General features: G+C 48.7%; 1 protein-coding gene across 2 annotated transcripts in view; it reads left to right on the plus strand.

Annotated features, from left to right (window-relative positions):
• The window catches only part of CSNK1E (casein kinase 1 epsilon), a 182877-nt gene that overhangs the window by 146993 nt on the left and 17366 nt on the right, over positions 1 to 18518 (plus strand). The gene's annotated exons all lie outside the window — the stretch shown is intronic.

Here is an 18518-nt window from a genome sequence, read left to right on the forward strand (position 1 = left end):
TTTATTTATATATCCTGTAAGGTGGAAGTGAAAGGCTCTATATCCATGTTTCAGTCTCCCAAGGGATTTAGTTTTAAAGGTGTCATGCACTGTATCCCTGGGCCAGTCCTATGAGCTATTTTCGTCATATAGGTCACTGGCATATTTATCCATGCCAAGCCCTATAGCTGAGGCATTCTGTATCCTGGTGCTAGTCCCACTCGTCCACAACTCCTAGAGGTGACAAACTATGCATCCCTAAACAAATCACCTGATATCATAAAGCACTATAGGTGAAAGGGTTTGCAACCTTGTACCATTTCACATACCCTATTCAGCTCTAGAAGTGACACATTTTACAGCCCTGTACCTTTTGCCTGAAGAGCTGCAGCCTTAGAGGCAATAATCTAAATGTGTGCCCGTCCCCTGAAGTACCTAGCCCTAATGATGACTGACATGCTCATTGTTCTCCTGATTCATTCCTGTTCTAAAAATGCCTGTGTATGCCATGGTATTCCTCTGGTCCTGGAGCTGACAGGATCTCCATTCCTCTTCCAGTCTTTGAAGCACTTCCACCCTTGGAGATCAGCAACGGTGGATATGTAGCACAGTTTACTTCTGAAGGTAGCAGATTTATTTTACTGGCCTCACCTTCAGTTTAGTTTCTCCCCCTACCCCAGATTGCATTGCGAGTTCCAAAACCCACAGCCTGGCAAGATCTCTCAATCAGCGCAGTACTGTAAATGTAGTGAGGTCAGGTCCAGGCCCCCCGGCTTGAGGCCAGCAATAGATCCAAGACTGCTGTCTCCCTCAATTGTGTGCTAGTGGTTGAACCTTCCAACCCTCTGGGTTGTACTCTTTCTGTTGGGCTAGACTTGTTCCTTAGCTCATACATGAATACTGTTATTAGTCCCATGTCCCTCATGCACACTGCTTTAGGTTTTATCACCCAGCTTTGTCCCCTCTTCCTGTGTGCGATTTCTCTTATCGCAGTAGCGCTCCTGTGTGTGGCTGTGATACTGCTACTGCAGTATAGCGTCTTTTTCCATGTTAGTTCTGTTAATGCCAGCACTGTGCATTATTTCACCATCTAGCGGTTAGGTCTGGAATGTTTTGAGTCCTCTTTGTCCATTTTGGTTTCTTCTTGTAACTACTGGACACTGTTGATGGCCATTTGGTGCTATGCCCGTTCTCCTGTGACCTCATATGTGGGCCCTGGAAGCCTCTGTGCATAGTCGCCATCTTAAGATTATTTTTTCTCCTCGGTGACCTCTGTCCGTGTTGGTTTCTTGATGATTTGGGGTCGCAGAATATGTAACCATCTCATTTTGCATGGTCTCCATCTTCAGATCCTTTTTTCAGCCATTAGGTCTGACCGTATCAGCCAAATCTCTGCAGACGCCAAAGGAAAGAATTCCACGGATTGTCTAGGACGGAGAAAGAATATCCACCTCCAGGGTAATCTGTGGAAGAAAAAAGGCAAAGAACCAAAAAACACCTACTAGCACCGAAAAGTAGTTGCAGTGTGGGGAAGGGCGACCATGCGATTGGAGAATTCATCCACTGGACAACTGATTTGCAAAGGGAAATGGAAAACGCTCACTTTAGGTCTGTCCCGAGTGCCACCACAAATATGCCCAGTAGGACATCCATCAGGCATGTAACCTTTGCTTACCCAGGGATCATAACACCGAAAGCTGCGAGGCCTTCATGGAGTTAAGCTCAAAAGCTAAGGAGCAGACACTACCCCATCATGCAGGTGCAAAATGTGAGCTCATCTCTTGTGCTTGGGCTGTCGGAGGAAGAGGACAACGGGGGCACCGACGCAGCATAAGCCGAAAAGTTGGCTGCAGAGCGAAAGGTCTTAGAGATGGCACCCGGTCCCTTAAAGTAACATAAGGAAGGAGACCCCCGAAAAATACCTTGTTTATCAAGAGGGAAAAAGCAGGGGGGAGCCGACCTCAAGTTGACGGATTCAAAGTCCTGAAACACTATCATGCGCTGAAATATTCATCAATGAGGGAAATCAAAACACAAAGAACCCCACAGATCCTGACGCAACGATACCTGTGGAGGTCCCCACACGGAGAAGCGTTTGATGTAAATCAACAAGCGAGAGGGCGAAGGAACTAGTATACCTTGAGGTCCTGACTACAAAGACCACGATCGCTGCTGAAAAGGTACTATGTTCAAAGAAAAGGGGCCTTGAGGCCGAAATGGCCGCGATCCTTCAAAAGACGAAAGACTTCAAGGCATCCCTTAGGGAATTTCCAATTCCTTCTAAGATTTTGGCAGAACAGAGTGGAGAAGAACCAGAGGAGATTTAACTAAACACACCGACAGCACCATTGCCACAAGAAGAAGAAGAACAGGACATTTTCTTCATTGGCGAAGAGGTCGACGACCAGAGCCTCTTTCCATCGAAGCAGACTCGCCTGAAGAGGGAATTGACTCCTACCTTTCAAGGCCATCCCCTCTAGACAATATATGCACTTACAACTTAGTGGTGAAAAGGGCAACTGAAAGGTATGGAGTAGAATTCGAAGAGAAAGGGGCAGAGACATGCTTCCTCTTCAAAACCGGCGTCCTAACAGAGCAGGAACCAATATCTCCCAATGTTATCCATGTCCTGGACCATTGAAGGGAGGCTTTCAGAGAGCCGGCAGCCTGCAAGGCTCTGACCCAGAGTGGAGAAAAAGTATAAACACTCCTCCAAAGACCCACTATATATTAGAGGCAATGCAGACTCCATAATCATGGCGACGGCAAGGAACAGAGCCAACATTTCCACTTCTACAAGTGTTCTACCCTACCCGAGAATAGTGAGCAAGAGAGTGGAGATGGTAGTATGCAAAATGGTGAGAGGAGCTGCAAAACAGGGAAGGATAGCAGACTCCCAACGTCCTCCGAAACCATTAGGCCTATCGGCATTGGGAAGACATGGGAATGCTCATGAAGCACCTACAGACCAGTTCCAAAAGTAGGCAGACAACCTATTGGAAGAAGGCAAACCATCGCCAGAAGACCGTCTGGCTGCAGGTGTGTGGGTTCAAAGGTGAGGTGCAAGCATTGTTCACACTCCCTTTACTGTAGAACACCTGAGCGGCACAGCAATGGATGAAGAATTCCAGCAGTTGAAAAACGACAACCCAGCCAAGGCCAATGGAGCGTTGCAGTTCAAAGGCACCCATGCAGAAGAGCAATCTTTGAGAAGACCAGCCAGAAGGGGATACTTCCAGGGTGTGGTACCACATGTTTCTTACCACCTCACTGACCAGCAACCACCAGCTGCACAATAGTTACAGCTGCAGAGAATATGCCACCCCTTTTGAGTTAGAGAAAGACTACTTCTCCCCAGAGGTGCCAGTTCCTCATCCAAGTGACTCTGTGGACCAGCCCCCCGCCCCATGCATCACCAGTGGGGGTTGGATAAAGGCCTTCATCCAGGAGTGGATGAGAGTCACATTAGACAAGTGGATCCTCAACATTGTCCAATACGGATATTGCATAGAACTCCTAAAACACCCCCAGGAGTAAAACCAACCAAGCGGGCGCCCTCAAAAGAAGAGGGATGCTGCCTAGAATGCGATGTGAAGGACCTCTTGGAAGAAAGGGCAGTAGAGGAGAGCCAACAGAACTAATCAGCCGAGGAAACGACTCCACCATCTTCCTCGTCCCAAAACCAGACAGTCGCTCAGACTAATTCTGAACCTTTTTTTGCTATAAAATATACACCTGTGGCTACTGAAAAAGGACTACATGGTAACTATAGACTTAAAGGACGCCTACCTACATATTCCAGTCAACCACAAGCTCAAGAAATAACTACGGTTTGTCGTCAACCAAAACGACTACCAATTCAGAGTGCTCCCATTCAGGATCAAGTCGGCACGAAGGGTATTCACAAAATGCCTGGCTACAGTGGCTGCCTACCTAAGAAGTAAGGGGTTTCAGGTATATCCATACCTGGACAACTGGCTAGTAAAAGCAAACTCCTCCCACTAATGCAAGAAGAACATTAGAACTGTCACGGACACCCTCCACATGCTGAGTTTCACAATCAAGCTATAGAAATCATCCACAAGACCAAAAAGGAAAATATTTTTCTGGGAGCAAAGATCAACACAGTGGAGGCGAAAGCATTCCCTAACCTAAAGAGGGTACAAGCAATCACAGAGAAAGCTCACTGCTACTTCAAGGTGCAGTCTGACGTGAGGTCTGTGGGGAAAATGATGGGAATGATGGCCTCCTGTGTTTCCCTAATAACACATGCAAGTTGCACATGAGTTGCACATGAGACCCATCCAAAAGTGGATCCAGAACCAATGGTCACAGGCAACAAGGAGTTGGGAGGATGTAGTGATAGTAGTGCAAACAGTGCAAGAAGAGCTGAAATGGTGAAACACAAAGAAAATAATGGTGGGTAGACCCTTCACACAGCCAACCCTATGGCAATAACCACAGACTCATCCCACATGGGCTGAGGAGCGCACATGGAAGGCCTGAAAATCAGAGGACTGTGAAGAGCAGAGGAAATTATCCATTAGGAACACATCCTGGAGCGAAAGACTTGTCTTCATAGTCCTAAGGCCTTTCAGACAGATGCGAAGGAGAAAACCGTACAAATGCAGACAGATAACAAAACTATGATGATCTTTCTGAACAAGCAAGAAGGAACAAAGTTAAATGTGCTGTCTAAACTAGCCTTGAAATATGCACATTAGCCGTTCAGAGAAGAATAACCAATAACAATACACGTGCTAGGAGTGCAAAACAGAGACAGACAAGCATCCTTATCACATGAATGGGAACTAAAGGGACAGGTGCTCCAGGAGCTCTTTATGCACATCTGAGATCAGCCTTATTGCAACATCAGCAAATTCTAACTGCCAAGTCTTTGCGTCCAGGCACTCACACCACTTCTCCTAGGGGAATGTCCTGTTGAAAGACTAGTCGGGGACATTTGCATACACTTGTCCACCAATTCCCCTCATATCCCTGGTCATAAGCAAGGGCAAACAATCGCACATGATGATAGTCCTCATATCTCCCACACTGGGCATTATAAATGTAGTTCTCTGACCTGGTGGAGATAGCACAGGGGAACATAAAGCTACTGACAAGGCACAACCTTCTTGCCATGCTAAGGGGAAGAGTCCACCTTCCGGACGTTATCCTTGAGTCTGGTGGCCTGGCTCCTGAGGACATAGTTTGGGCACCGGAACCTTCCAAAGCGGTTAATGTGTAGTGAGGACATAGAATTACCTGCGGACATTAAGTTAGCATAAGTTAGTATGTGCTTGGCCGCCATTTTGCCGCTTTTTGCACGAGTTCCTACATGGCTCTGTTCTCGTAAATATTCGGCTTGTGCTTTTTCACATGCGATCTGTCTGCCTTTCACACATTTAGCTGTACACTGTGCTCCTCTTCTGCACAGCGTGTTTAAGATCGAAAAACAATGTATGCTGTTGATTCACTTGGTTAGTCCCACGCCCATAGACATAACATAGAACACAGCTGCACTACTGAAACTCTGGTGCTTTTTAATATGGCATTACATGCATAAATAGGCACTTGGAGAAAATCATTCCAGAGAAGAAGAGCTGTGCTTGTCCTGAGATGTAAATCCTTGCATCTAAACGTGGAGGTATGGGATCCCCCCTGACAAAGCTCACAGGTCTTCTATAATTATAATGAACTAGCTCTAAGTACGGGGAGGGTGGTAAGGCGCTGTAGTCCTGTTTCCACTGTCCTTATAATATGGTTTCCCCTTTTGTGCTTTATGGAATTGTAACGATGCTGATTATATTGTTTTTATGCATTTTGCTGCTAGTATTGGCTCATGTACTGCATTATAGAGCACGTTAGTTAAAATAAACATTTTAAACAATACTGTCACTGTTTACTCACGTTGTGGACAAGTATGAGTGGTTGAACGAAAGAGCGTTCTTGTTCCCGTGATTCCTGAGAGGATCGAAGTGACATGTTCTAGGATGTCTAATCATTGGTAGCTTAGCTGTAGTACGGAGAACGAATGAGACACTATAGCCAGTCGTATTGGGGTTCTGGGCACCAAGGTGGGTTTTCTTGTACACCACTACACACCGAGGTCCTGGTTTCCTGCACATAGCTCTGTGTATGTGCAGAATCCCTAAGAGGCAATAAGGGTGAGTACACAAGGACGCTACTCAGCGAAATGGCAGAGACACGTTCTGTAGTGCAGCAATAAGGAGCTGTTCCACTGCAGAGTGAGGGACACTAGAGTAGTCTGATACCTCAAACACACTCTAGCCGGCAGCCTAACATACGCCTCGCTAAAGGTACACTTGGCTGCAATAGTAGCCTGCACAAGAGGGCACCTAGGAAGAAGCCTCTTCACAACACCAGTTATTGAGGGGGCGAACAGGCTAGTTCATCCGCCCAGATCAGCACCAACACCAGTGTGTTACCTTCCTCCTCAAAATACTATCACAGTTCCACGCAAATCTAACTATTAATCTTCCAGCGTTTTTTCAACACCCAAAAACTCGGGCTGAAAGATCCTTGCACATACTGGATACCCGCTGGGCGGGTATGTACTTCCTGGAAAGAACAAAGGCGATCAGAAGGGATAAACAGTTGTTCATATCTGTTGCAGATTCAAACAAAGGATTACCAGTAGCAAAGGGCACTAGCATAAGATGGATAGTGCAAACGATAAAGCGCTGTTACCAGGAAGCACAGCAACATCACAACTTAAAATGATGGACGGAGTGTTGAAACTTTTCAAACACTCCCCCCCCCCCCCCCCCTCCTCCCCCCCCATCACAGATCTGGGTTTAATCCATCATTATTTTGCTCGCTATGTAACCCCAGATTAGATCCAGCCATATGCAAATCAGTCTTGGCCCTGCTCCCCATGAGAACAGTCCAACCTGAACTGCCAAGCCAGGTCCTCCCAGGACCGGAAACTGACATCCTGGGACCGCTTTTGGGGGTATCACCCCTCATCAGCCAGGCTAGCTTGAATCGAACACGGGACCTACATCTGGGCATACCCTTCCCAAATAGGGCGACAAAAGATAAAAACAATGCACAGCATGTGAATTCAGCAAAGGATTCATGCTGCAGAATTAAATGGTTAACGACCAGTAGGCGTAGTTTTGCAGCCTGAAGATTACTCCAGTATTGGAACTTTCATAGATTCCCATAGCTTGTATCATTCCCCGTCGTCGGAATGGGAGCCCCGGTAAATAAAAAATACCATAGCAGTAGGTACAAAAGAGAAAGAAAGGCTGAGGCCTCATCTAATTTTGTAGCATATCCACCTCTTTTTGTAAAAGAGACCAAAACAATACAACAACCAATCAGATTAGCCTCACCCCATAGAACCCTCCTGAGAGAACCTCAGCCTCAGATTTTCTACCGCACGTTGTGCAAGTGAGTCTCCACTGAGCTCTGCACAGATTGCTCTTCTACTGTGTTTTCAACTGTTTTTCTCTTCAGCGTTCTTCAGGATGTCTGACAAGGAGAAAAAGGCTTTATTCAAAGCCTGTGCTACTTGTTCAAAGAAGAGGCTTTATGTGGAGGACAAACATAAGGACTGTATTTATTGTTTTGTACCCTGACCACAAGGCCACCGACTGCTAGATCTGTAGTACCTTCTCTTCAAAGACCTTGAGAGACCGGAGGGACGTTTGCTCACCTGGTTGCAAAAGTTAAAGTCACGAAAAGACCCGGTTTCAAGTGACAGTGATGATGCCTCCTCTGCAACATCTTCGAGGAGATCTCAAAAGAGGGTTAGGTCTTCACCTTCTTCTGACCCCCCTGCCAAAGCCTTACAAAAGACCTCCGATAGGTCTGACAGGCGCAGTCCCATCAAATCTCCTCACCGAGATGTAAAGTAGAGGGAAGGACTGGTTTCTGAGGCACATTCTTTTAAGAAGGCGAGTTTTGGGCCTTTGGTTTCACCTCCACCTGCTGAGAAGCCAAGACTATTAAAAAAAAACATCTTCCGTCCTGTTGAGAGGAAAGCTGACAAGAAAATCCGCACGTCGACAACGACAGCATCAGGTACGTCGACAACGGCGTCTCAAAATCCATCGACGTCTATTTCAGCTCCGTCGACTGGCTCGTCGACGAGAGCTTCGTCGTCTCCAGTACCTTCGTCGACGCTGCAACCTAAAATGCAAGTTTCCATGTCGTCGACGGTGATGACTACCTCGATGTCTACGAGGATGACTACGTCGACATCTACAGCTTACAGTATAATACTAACGACTGTCTCGACGACGATTCCATCGACTATCATTCCTTCGTCGACTATGGTTCCGTCGCCGACGATTCAAAGTGTGGCAATTTCAATAAAAAGGTACCAGATTACACCGGAGATTACTTCTCCTCGTAGAGTGACACCGCTACCTCCAGCACTCCTTTTGGAGGAGGAGTTTTCAGATGAAGATGAGGGACCTTTTGGGGATGCATATAGTCCATCCCAATTACATGTCAAGTATCAGGACTCGGATTCTGAGGACTACTATGAAGACCAAGGATAATATCTGCTGCAAACTAGGCAGGAACAATCGCAGCAGGGCATGGTGGCTATGCCGGCTTCACTGATTTCTGATTTACAACTCATGTTGCTGGATTATAGGAAAAGATTTCCATCTCAATCTTCAGGTCAACAGTCTGTGCAAGTGCCTCCACCTCTGCCACAACCTTCTGCTCCGGTTCTTCCTCTGCTTCCACAAGCTCCGGTTCAGGATCCAATGGAACCTCAACAGAATTTGGTCAAACTTAATGATGACTTATCGGATGATGACCAGCGCGCACTCTCAGTCCCAGATCCAGTTAGGGAATGGGATGACTATGTAATTCCGGCACTTGCTTCTCCATCTCCCTGCGGATTCTCCTCCAGCAGATATAGGGGGCTTTCACAATTTAATGGAAAGGGCATCCAAACGTTTCGATCTTCGCATACCATCAGTCCAGTCGGAATGTTTTCTTTATGATTTTTAAAGAGCCTTATAAAAAGTCTGTCCATTCTATTCCAATTGTGGACCTTGTCTGGAATGAGGGGATTAAAGTAATGAAATCTCCAGCTACTGTCATGCCTGTTCTTCCTCGACTGGAGAAAAAGTACAAAGCTCCAGAAGATAGCCCTGCTTGTCTGGTTAGCCAACCGAAACCGGACTCAGTAATTTCTCAAGCGGCCCAAAGGAAGTCGAAGAATCTGTTGGCGCCCCTCACCACACCACCGGATAATGAGGGTAGGCGCCTTGATAATGTTGGTAAAAGGTTCTCCTCTATGTCCAGCCTCCTGGTCAGGCCGGCTGATGCCTTGGCGATTCTGGGACTTTATGATCGCCAGATGTGGTGCGATTTATCTTCGTATTTGGACCAGCTACCTGAGGGAGTGAAGGCTGACGCAAAGAAAATCCTGGAGGAAGGAGAGCGTTCTTCAGAAATTATAGATTGCTCAATGGACATTGCTACCACTGCTTTTCGCTCTTTGGCAGGTGCTGCCGTCCTTAGGCGGCAGGGCTGGCTTCAGGCCACCTGGTTTAGCACGGAAGTCCAAAATAAAATACTAGATCTGCCGTTCGATGGTGAGATGCTATTTGGAAAGCATGTGGACGATGCGTTGCAGGAGATAGAAAAGGACACTGAGAAAGCGAAGTCCCTTGGGACTTTGCATTACCTCAAAGTACATTTCCGTGGTGCGAGGGGAAGAGGTTTTTCTTCATATAGAGGTGGATACCAGCAGCAGCGCTGTTCTCCTATTCGCAACAATCTCAGTCTTACAGGCCCCAGTATTCTCAAAGACTGGGCCAATCGTTGTCTTTTTCTCGCCTACCCTCTAGAAGAAGACAAGGGCGCCAGGGGAGGGATTCCTCTAAGCGCCAATAGCGGCTTCCCGGCTCTGTCTACTGTTCCTTCGCCCCCTGTGACACCAGTGGGGGGGGGGGGGCAGGATATCACAATACCTCCACAACTGTAATCTCATAACATCAGACCGGTGGGTCCTCAATATCATCCGTTTTGGCCATACACTGGAGTTTCAACACCAGCCACCATCCAGAGCCCCTCGCACCACCGAATCCAAACATCTGCACCTTCTACGGCTAGAAGCTTACCAACTACTTCTCAAAGGGGCGATTGAGCCAGTACCTCTGTCCCAACGAGGCTAAGGATTCTATTCCTGTTCTTGCTCATTCGCAAGACCGTAGACAAATGGCGCCCAATTTTAGACCTGAGGGAGCTCAACACTTATCTCATAAAACTCTTGTTTCGGATGGTATCACTACAGGACATTTTGAGGCTTCTCAATCCAGGGGATTACATGGCCACTCTGGATCTTGAGGACGCATACTTCCATTGTTCCCATCCACCCGGCCCACAGAAGGTTTTTACGCTTTACAGTAGCCAAGAGCTACTTTCAATTCAAGGTCCTGCCTTTCGGACTAACGTCCGCTCTGCGGATATTCAAGAAGGTCTTGGCCCCAGTCGCATCGTTTCTCAGGAAACAATCGCTTGAGGTTTTTCCTTATCTTGACGACTAGTTGGTGAAAGCTCCTTCTTCTCAAGCAGCCTCAAAAGCAGTCGAAAGCTGCACTCGACTTTTCAGCCATCTGAGACTTCAACTCAACAAAGACAAGTCAGTCCTCTGTCCTTCCAGGTCGTCCAAGTTCCTGGGGGCAAGGGTGGACACAGCTTGTTGCAAAGCTTTTCCATCAGAGGAAAGACAACAAAGACTGATCACCTCCGCCCGTCTTTTGCAAACAAGACCGTTTCTGTCAGTTCGCCTATGCAAATCGCTTCTAGGATTCATCTCATCCTGCATTCCTTGATTCCGTATTGCAGACTTCGTATGCGCCCGCTCCAAGAGCAATTGGATTTGCACTAGCACCAGGCAGATGGCTCTTTCGACGACAAAGTACTCGTCACTCCTCTTATGAAAGAGTCAGCCAGATGGTGGATGGTCAAAGACAATATCTCAAAGGGTCTCACCTTCACAGTCACCCCAGCTCCGTTGATACTCGCCACATATGCCTCTCTTGAAGGCTGGGGAGCGGTCTTGCAAGACCTTCAAGTAAGCGGCCGCTGGTGGCCCGAGCAACGTCTTCTCCACATCAACCTACTGGAGCTAAAAGCAATTTGTTTAGCTTTACAGGCTTTCCTTCCGAGGATTCGGAATTCCACCGTCCTGGTCCGTACAGACAACACGACGGCCATGCATTACGTGAACAAGCAGGGTGGAACAAGGTCTCTTCTGCTGTCCAAGGAGGCACAGGAGATTTGGGAGTGGATTATCCGTCACCAAATTTTACTTTCGGCGGAACATCCTCCAGGTGCCCTCAACAAGACAGCGGATACGCTAAGTCGTCTCAAATCTGTGAGCCACGAGTGGGAATTGGGTCAGCTCACTCTGGAGAGAGTTTTCAATCTTTGGGGCAGGCCCTCCATAGACCTGTTTGCCACTCCAGAAAAACAGGAAATGCCAGTCCTACGCAAGCAGGGAACACCATCAGGGATCATTGGAGAATGCGCTTTCGATGGTCTGGTCCGGCGCCTTTGTTTACGCCTTTCCTCCAATTCCTCTAATCCCATGGCAACTCAGGAAGCTCAAAGCAGAACCCTGCAAGATGATTCTAGTGGCACCAGCGTGACCCCGCCAGTTTTGGTTTACAGAGCTTCTCTTGCTGTCCCAGGATCACCCAATTCACCTGCGTCCAATTCCTTCTCTATTGACAATGTCCCAGGGCCAAGTGGTACATCAAGACCCAAGCTCTCTGCAGTTGACTGCGTGGCTCCTGAGCACAGAGAATTTCAGGGCTTGAATATCCCTCAAGAATGTAGAGAGGTGCTAGCTCAGGCCCGCGCACCAAGTACGAATAAGACCTATCGTTCAAAATGGAAACGTTTCTGCCTATGGTGCCGGCAACAGAACATTCATCCTTTTTCTTCTGCTACTCATCAGATTTTGCCATACATTTTGTCTCTGGTCAAGTCAGGTCTCGCACATTTTGCAGCGTGAATCTTTCTGGATTCACTATGCTGTGCATTATTCCGCGATCTGGTGGTTGGGTCCGGATTCGTAGTCTTTCCTTTGTGGGTTCATTTGGTGCACCTCTCGTGACGTCGTCGTGCTTCCTGCGGAAGTCCCACCTTTGGGGCACCATCTTCAGATTCTTTTTTCCGCCGTTGGTTCTGGATCGTCATCGAGAAGCTCCAGGATTTCAATCGAAGGAAGAAGGAGAAAACGCGAGTTTCGTCGAGGAAAGAACTACTGATCACACAGAGAGGAATAACTTACATCCGGGACGTGAAGAAGGAAGAGTTTTCACAATTTTTTTTCGACGCCCTTGGAAAATGCGCACTCAGAGGCTCTGAGCGCAATGGACAAGACACCATTCAAATTCTGCACTAACTGCCACCACAAGTTCGCGCAGAAGGACCAGCATCCGGTCTGCAACCTTTGCCTACCGATCGACCACCCGAGCAAGGACTGCAACGCCTGTTCAGCTTTCGCGCCGAAGACGCTCTGGGTGAGAGAACGCCAGAGAAGAGCCAACTTCAGCATGGAAGGCAAGGGTACGGCCCAGTCGCTTTACGATCTGGGCCTCTCCACCGACGATGAGGACAACGTCGCCGAGGGACCTGAAAGCTTCACGGTCGTAGAGACCGACAAGAAAACGCCTGAAGAGGTAAGAGAATCGTCGAGTTCAAAACCCCCGAAAGGGCCTCAAAAACCTGAGAGTGACTCTCGAAAATCAAAGTCCTCAAAAGGAGCACCGGCGCCGAAAATTTCGACGACCAAGGGTGGATCCATGGACAAAAGGCCGAGCGGATCCTGCGAAAAGGACTCCCTGGTGCCGAAAGACGTCGAAAGGCAGAGTTCGTCGAAGATAGCCCACGAAACGTTCGACGCAGAAAGACAAGCCAGCGTCGACGCAAGCTCCGTCAAAGACCTGCGGTCAACGTCGAAAGCATCTCCGAGATGGAGAAAAAGAAGAGAAGGCTCGAGGCGGAGATGGAGAGCATCCTTCAGAGGAAGAAGGAGTTCGACGCCAAAATGAAACAATTCAGAATTCCAACGACTCCGTCGACTGACGTCGTCGAGATTGAGGAACAGGACGAATTTGACGCCGAAGGGTTGCCGAGAGATCCTGAGAAGGAGGAAGAAGGCCCCTTCTATAAAGACGAGGAAGACGACCAGCAGTCGTTCTACGGCTCGGCGCCATCAACCACTCACGAGCTGGAATGGCAAGACATCGACGCCGAAAATCCCGAAGAGCCCGTGGACACGTATCCTTCGAGGCCTTCGCCGCCCGACGACATCGGGGTGTACAATATGGTCGTCAGGAGTGCTGCAGCAGCCTTTGGGGTAAAACTGGACGAGGAGAAACCGAAAGCTGATTTCCTTCTCGAGACTCTGCTCCCCATTCAGACGAGGAGCCAGGTCCTTCCCATGCTCCAAAGTGTAATGAACCAAGGAAAGGAGGCATTTAAGGAACCTGCAACATGCCGGTCCATCACACCCAGGACGGAGAAGAAGTACAAGCACTCCTCCCTGGACCCGCCTTACATCAAGGGAGCGGTCACGGCCGACTCCATCATCGCTTCCATGGCCAGGAGAAGGGCCAACGTGCCAGCGACCTCGGGGCCACCCCCGATAAGGAAAGCAGGAGGATGGACCTCACTGGGAGAAAGGTCGAAAGGAACGCCGCAATGCACTGGCACATGGCGAACTCCAATGCGCTTCTCAATCGACACCAGTACCAGCACTGGGACGAGATGAGGGAACTGGTCAAACACCTCCCTGAAGAGTACCGCCAAAGAGCCTCCCACCTTGTGGAAGAAGGTAAAAACATAGCCAACTCATGCATTAAGACTGCATTGGACGGGGCGGAAACTTCAAGCAGACTGATGGCCATAGGGATCACCGAACGAAGACAGGCCTGGCTGAGAATCTCTGGATTCAAACAGGAGGTGCAGAGCAACATACTAAACACTCCTTTCAACGGGGAAACGCTATTCGGGGCAACAGTGGACGAAAAGCTCACCCAGCTGAAGAAAGAGAACGAGACGGCGAGGTCCGTGGGGGCCCTACAGTTCAGGGGGATGAGAAGAGGCACTCCAACTAGGAGACCCTACGGTAGAGGAGGTAACCAGCAGGGAGCGTCGCACCAGACGTTCCAGCAAGGACAGCAGGGTGACAGTCACAGCCAGCAAGGTCAACAAAAACAAAACTGGCAGTACCAGCCTCGGGGCCAGTCCGTTCGCGGGAGGGGAAACGGACGTGGCCAAAGGAGACGAGGGGGTGACCAACCCTCATCTAAGTGACTCATAACCCCCAGGGGTGAGGCGCAATGCAAAAATTACGGGGGGGGGGGGCGGGGGAACGAGACCCGATCGCCTACGAACATCCAACACCGGTAGGCGGAAGACTGGGACTCTACCTACAGGAATGGCAACGTATAACCACAGACCAGTGGATACTGAACTTCATGCAACACGGTTACTGCGTGGACTTGGAGGAAACGCCTCCAAACAGAAAACCAAAAAGAAGGCAACGCTTAGGTCAAGAGCTTGCTCAACTCAGAGAGGAAACACTGAAGCTGCTCGAAAAGAGAGCCATCGAGCCAGTGCCTTACAAGGAAAAGAACAAAGGGGTCTACTCTAACTACTTCGTGGTACCGAAAGTAGACGGAAATCTCAGACCCATCCTGGACCTGCGATAACTAAACAAATTCATCAGAACACAGAAGTTCAAGATGACATCACTACAGGAGGTGCTGCCCCAAATAAGGGACGGAGACTTCATGTCCACCATGGATCTCAAAGATGCCTACCTGCACATCCCAATAAACAGAAGGCACAAAAGTCTTAAGATTCAGCATCAACCAGGTTCATTACCAATTCACGACCCTGGCCTTCGGCCTGAAATCAGCACCAAGGGTATTCACGAAATGCCTGTTGGCAGTCGCAGCATACCTACGAAGGAAGGGGATTCATGTGTACCCTTACCTAGACGATTGGCTGATCAAAGCAAACACCCACGAGAAGTGCGAGAAACACGCAGCACGGGTGACAAAGACACTGACGAACCTGGGGTTCTCGATACACTGGGGGAAGTCGTCAATGAAGCCAGAACAGGTGAAGATTTTCCTTGGAGCAAAGATCAACACCATAAACAGAACGGTCGTGCCCAGCGACAGGAGAGCAGAAGCCCTACTGAAGGAGACGCGCCTCTACCAGAAGGGGCGAGTTCTGACAGTGAGAACAGTGAGCAAGATCATGGGGATGATGGCGTCATGTATCCACCTGGTCCCAAATGTACGACTTCACATGAGACCATTCCAAGAATGGCTACAACAGCAATGGTCACAAGCAAGCGGGAGTTGGGAAGATCTAGTGGTTGTTACGCACGCAGTGCAGGAAGAGGTAACTTGGTGGAACAGGGACAACATAACTACAGGAAAAAGCCTGGCACCACCAAACCCAACTGTGACTATCACCACGGACGCCTCTCAAGGGGGATGGGGAGCACACATGGACAAACTCAGAGTGAGGGGTCTGTGGGCTCCGGCAGATGCGGTCAGACATATCAATTACCTGGAATTGAAGACTGTCCTGCTAGCCCTGAAGGCATTCCAGAAGCACCTGTACAACCAGAGAGTGTTGATTCAAACGGACAACACCACAACCATGTTTTATATCAACAAACAGGGTAGGACACAGTCGTTCCCCCTTTCCACTCTGGCACAGGAGATTTGGAGATGAGCCATACCTCTCAAGATAGACCTGCTGGCAATTCACCTACCAGGGAAGGACAATGTGGAGGCAGACTGGCTAAGCAGGCAGACCTCGGCTTCACACGAGTGGGAGCTCAATGGGCACGAAACGCAAAAGCTTTTCCAGAAATGGGGAACTCCCACAATAGACCTGTTTGCAACACGCCAGAATTAAAAATGCCAAAGCTTCACGTCCAGGCAACCAGATCAGCAATCCCAAGGGAATGCCCTATGGATAAGCTGGTCAAGGACATTTGCCTACGCTTTTCCGCCGATACCACTGTTACACAGGGTGCTCGACAAGTGCAGAACCAGCAACATGACACTGATCCTGGTGGCACCACAGTGGGCAAGGCAGACTTGGTTCTCCCAAATTCTAGAAATGGCTCGGGGCAATCCCCACAGATTCACGAGAAGAAAGGACCTGCTCTCCATGCAGAACGGAGAGGTTCTACATCCAGAACCAGAGAGCCTCAGCCTGGCGGCATGGCTCCTGAAGACTTAGAGTTTGCGGACCTTAGATTGCCTCCAAGCACTGCTGCGAGAGGCAAGGAGACCAACTACACGCAAATGCTATAGTGCGAAATGGAAAAGATTTACAATATGGTGCAGGAAAAATGGGCTGCAAAATAAAATGACAAAGGACTCAACAGTGCTGAGATACCTCACTCACCTTCTGGAAAGTAACCTATGCTCGACCTCCCTAAGGGTACACCTAGCGGCGATAGTAGCCTACACAAGAGGGGAGAAAGGTGGAATTTTCTTTACGTCGCAGGTAGTAAAGAGATTCATGGAAGGAGCTAAAAGAATTGCGCCACCTAAGAGGTTGCCGCCGCCGGCATGGAACCTCAACGTGGTCCTAACGGAGCTTATGAAGGCACCGTTTGAACCCATCGACAAGGCCTCAATGCAAATGTTGACTATGAAAACGGCATTTCTGGTAGCCATAACCTCGCTACGCAGGGTGAGCGAGCTGCAAGCACTAACGCTACAAGAGCCCTACATACAGATACACAAGGATAGGGTTGTCCTGAGAACGGACCCGCACTTCATGCCTAAAGTCGTGTCGGCGTTCCATATGAACCAGAGTATTCAGATACCGAGTTTCTTTCAAAACCCAACTTCGAACGCAGAAAAGGCTCTACACACTCTAGACGCTAGAAGAGCGGTGATGCACTACATTGAGAGGACCAAGGAGCACAGAAAAACTAAGCAGCTCTTTGTGTCCTTTGCAACGAGTTTCATGGGTAGACCAGTGACAAAGGGCACCATTGCTAGATGGATTGCACTGACTATACAGTTTTGCCACAAACAAGCAGGACAGGAGCTAACGGAGGGGCCTCAAGCTCACTCCACAAGGAAGAAGGGGGCAACCATTGCCTTTCTGGCAAACACGCCCATTCAGGACATATGCCTGGCGGCAACATGGGCTTCGGTGCACACGTTCACCAAGCACTACTGCGTGGACATACAGATGAACAAGGAAGCACAAGTAGGACAGAAGGTGCTTCAACACATATTCAACGACCAACGCTCATCTAACACCCAGCCGCCACAAAGATAACAAACCGCTACAAACTCTATGTACAGCATAGTGAATCCAGAAAGATTCACGCTGCAAAACGAACAGTTTCTTACCTGACAGTGTAGTTTTGCAGCTTGACGATCTTTCTGGATTCACTAGCGAACCCACCCACCTCCGCCAGGAAGATGAGGCTGGAGGAAGAGGGGGGAAAATCAAAGAAGAACAGAAGGAATGAAATACTACAGAAAAGTGGACATATAATTTAATCATTCGCCTAGGGTTAAAAAAAACACAAAAAAAACGAGAGGAAAAAAGAACCCGAAGATGGCGCCCCAAAGGTGGGACTTCCGCAGGAAGCACGACGACGTCACGAGAGGTGCACCAAATGGTGGGACGTCGACGCCCACCTGGGCTACAAAAAAAACAACAAAAAAAACAAAGGAAAGACTACGAATCCGGACCCAAACACCAGATCGCGGAATAATGCACAGCATAGTGAATCCAGAAAGATCTTCAAGCTGCAAAACTACACCGACAGGTAAGAAACTATTCGTTCTATCAAGGTTCACCTGGCGGCGATCTCTAGGTTCAGACAAACATCTTCAGGCCCTTCTCTTTGGTCTGCGAGAATCGTGAAACAATTTTTAAAAGGACTTTTTAGGGTTTTCCCTCCAGTTCGACCTCCTCCACCCGTGTGGCAACTCAACTTGGTCCTTGCTCAACTCATGAGGCCTCCGTTTGAGCCAATTCATAGGGCGGATCTTAAATTTCTCTCATGGAAGGTGGCCCTTCTCCTCGCTTTAACATCAGCCAGGCGGGTTGGTGAACTTCAGGCTCTCACTATTAAGGATCCGTTCTTACAGTTCAAAAAAGACACCCGGATTCTGAGGACAAACCCAAAATTCATCCCGAAGGTTCCTTCGGATTTTCATTTGAATTAACTAGTCATTTTGAAGTCTTTTTTTCCCTAGACCGACAACTCCTGTGGAGAGGTCTCTTCATTCTCTAGATGTTCAAAGGTGTTTAAAATTTTATATTCAACACACCAAGGACTTCAGGAGGTCTACTCAGCTCTTTGTCGCCTTCAGCGCACCTCGCAAGGGTTTTCCCCTTCCAAAACAAGGGGTTGCTCGATGGATTGCCAGCGCCATCCACTACTGTCACCAAGCGGCTGGTAAGCCCCTAGAAGGGCGAGTCCGGGCGCACTCAACAAGATCAGTCTCGTCTTAAGCTGCTCT

Source organism: Triturus cristatus, chromosome 4_2 (assembly GCF_964204655.1).
Source record: "Triturus cristatus chromosome 4_2, aTriCri1.1, whole genome shotgun sequence".
NCBI lineage: Eukaryota > Metazoa > Chordata > Amphibia > Caudata > Salamandridae > Triturus > Triturus cristatus.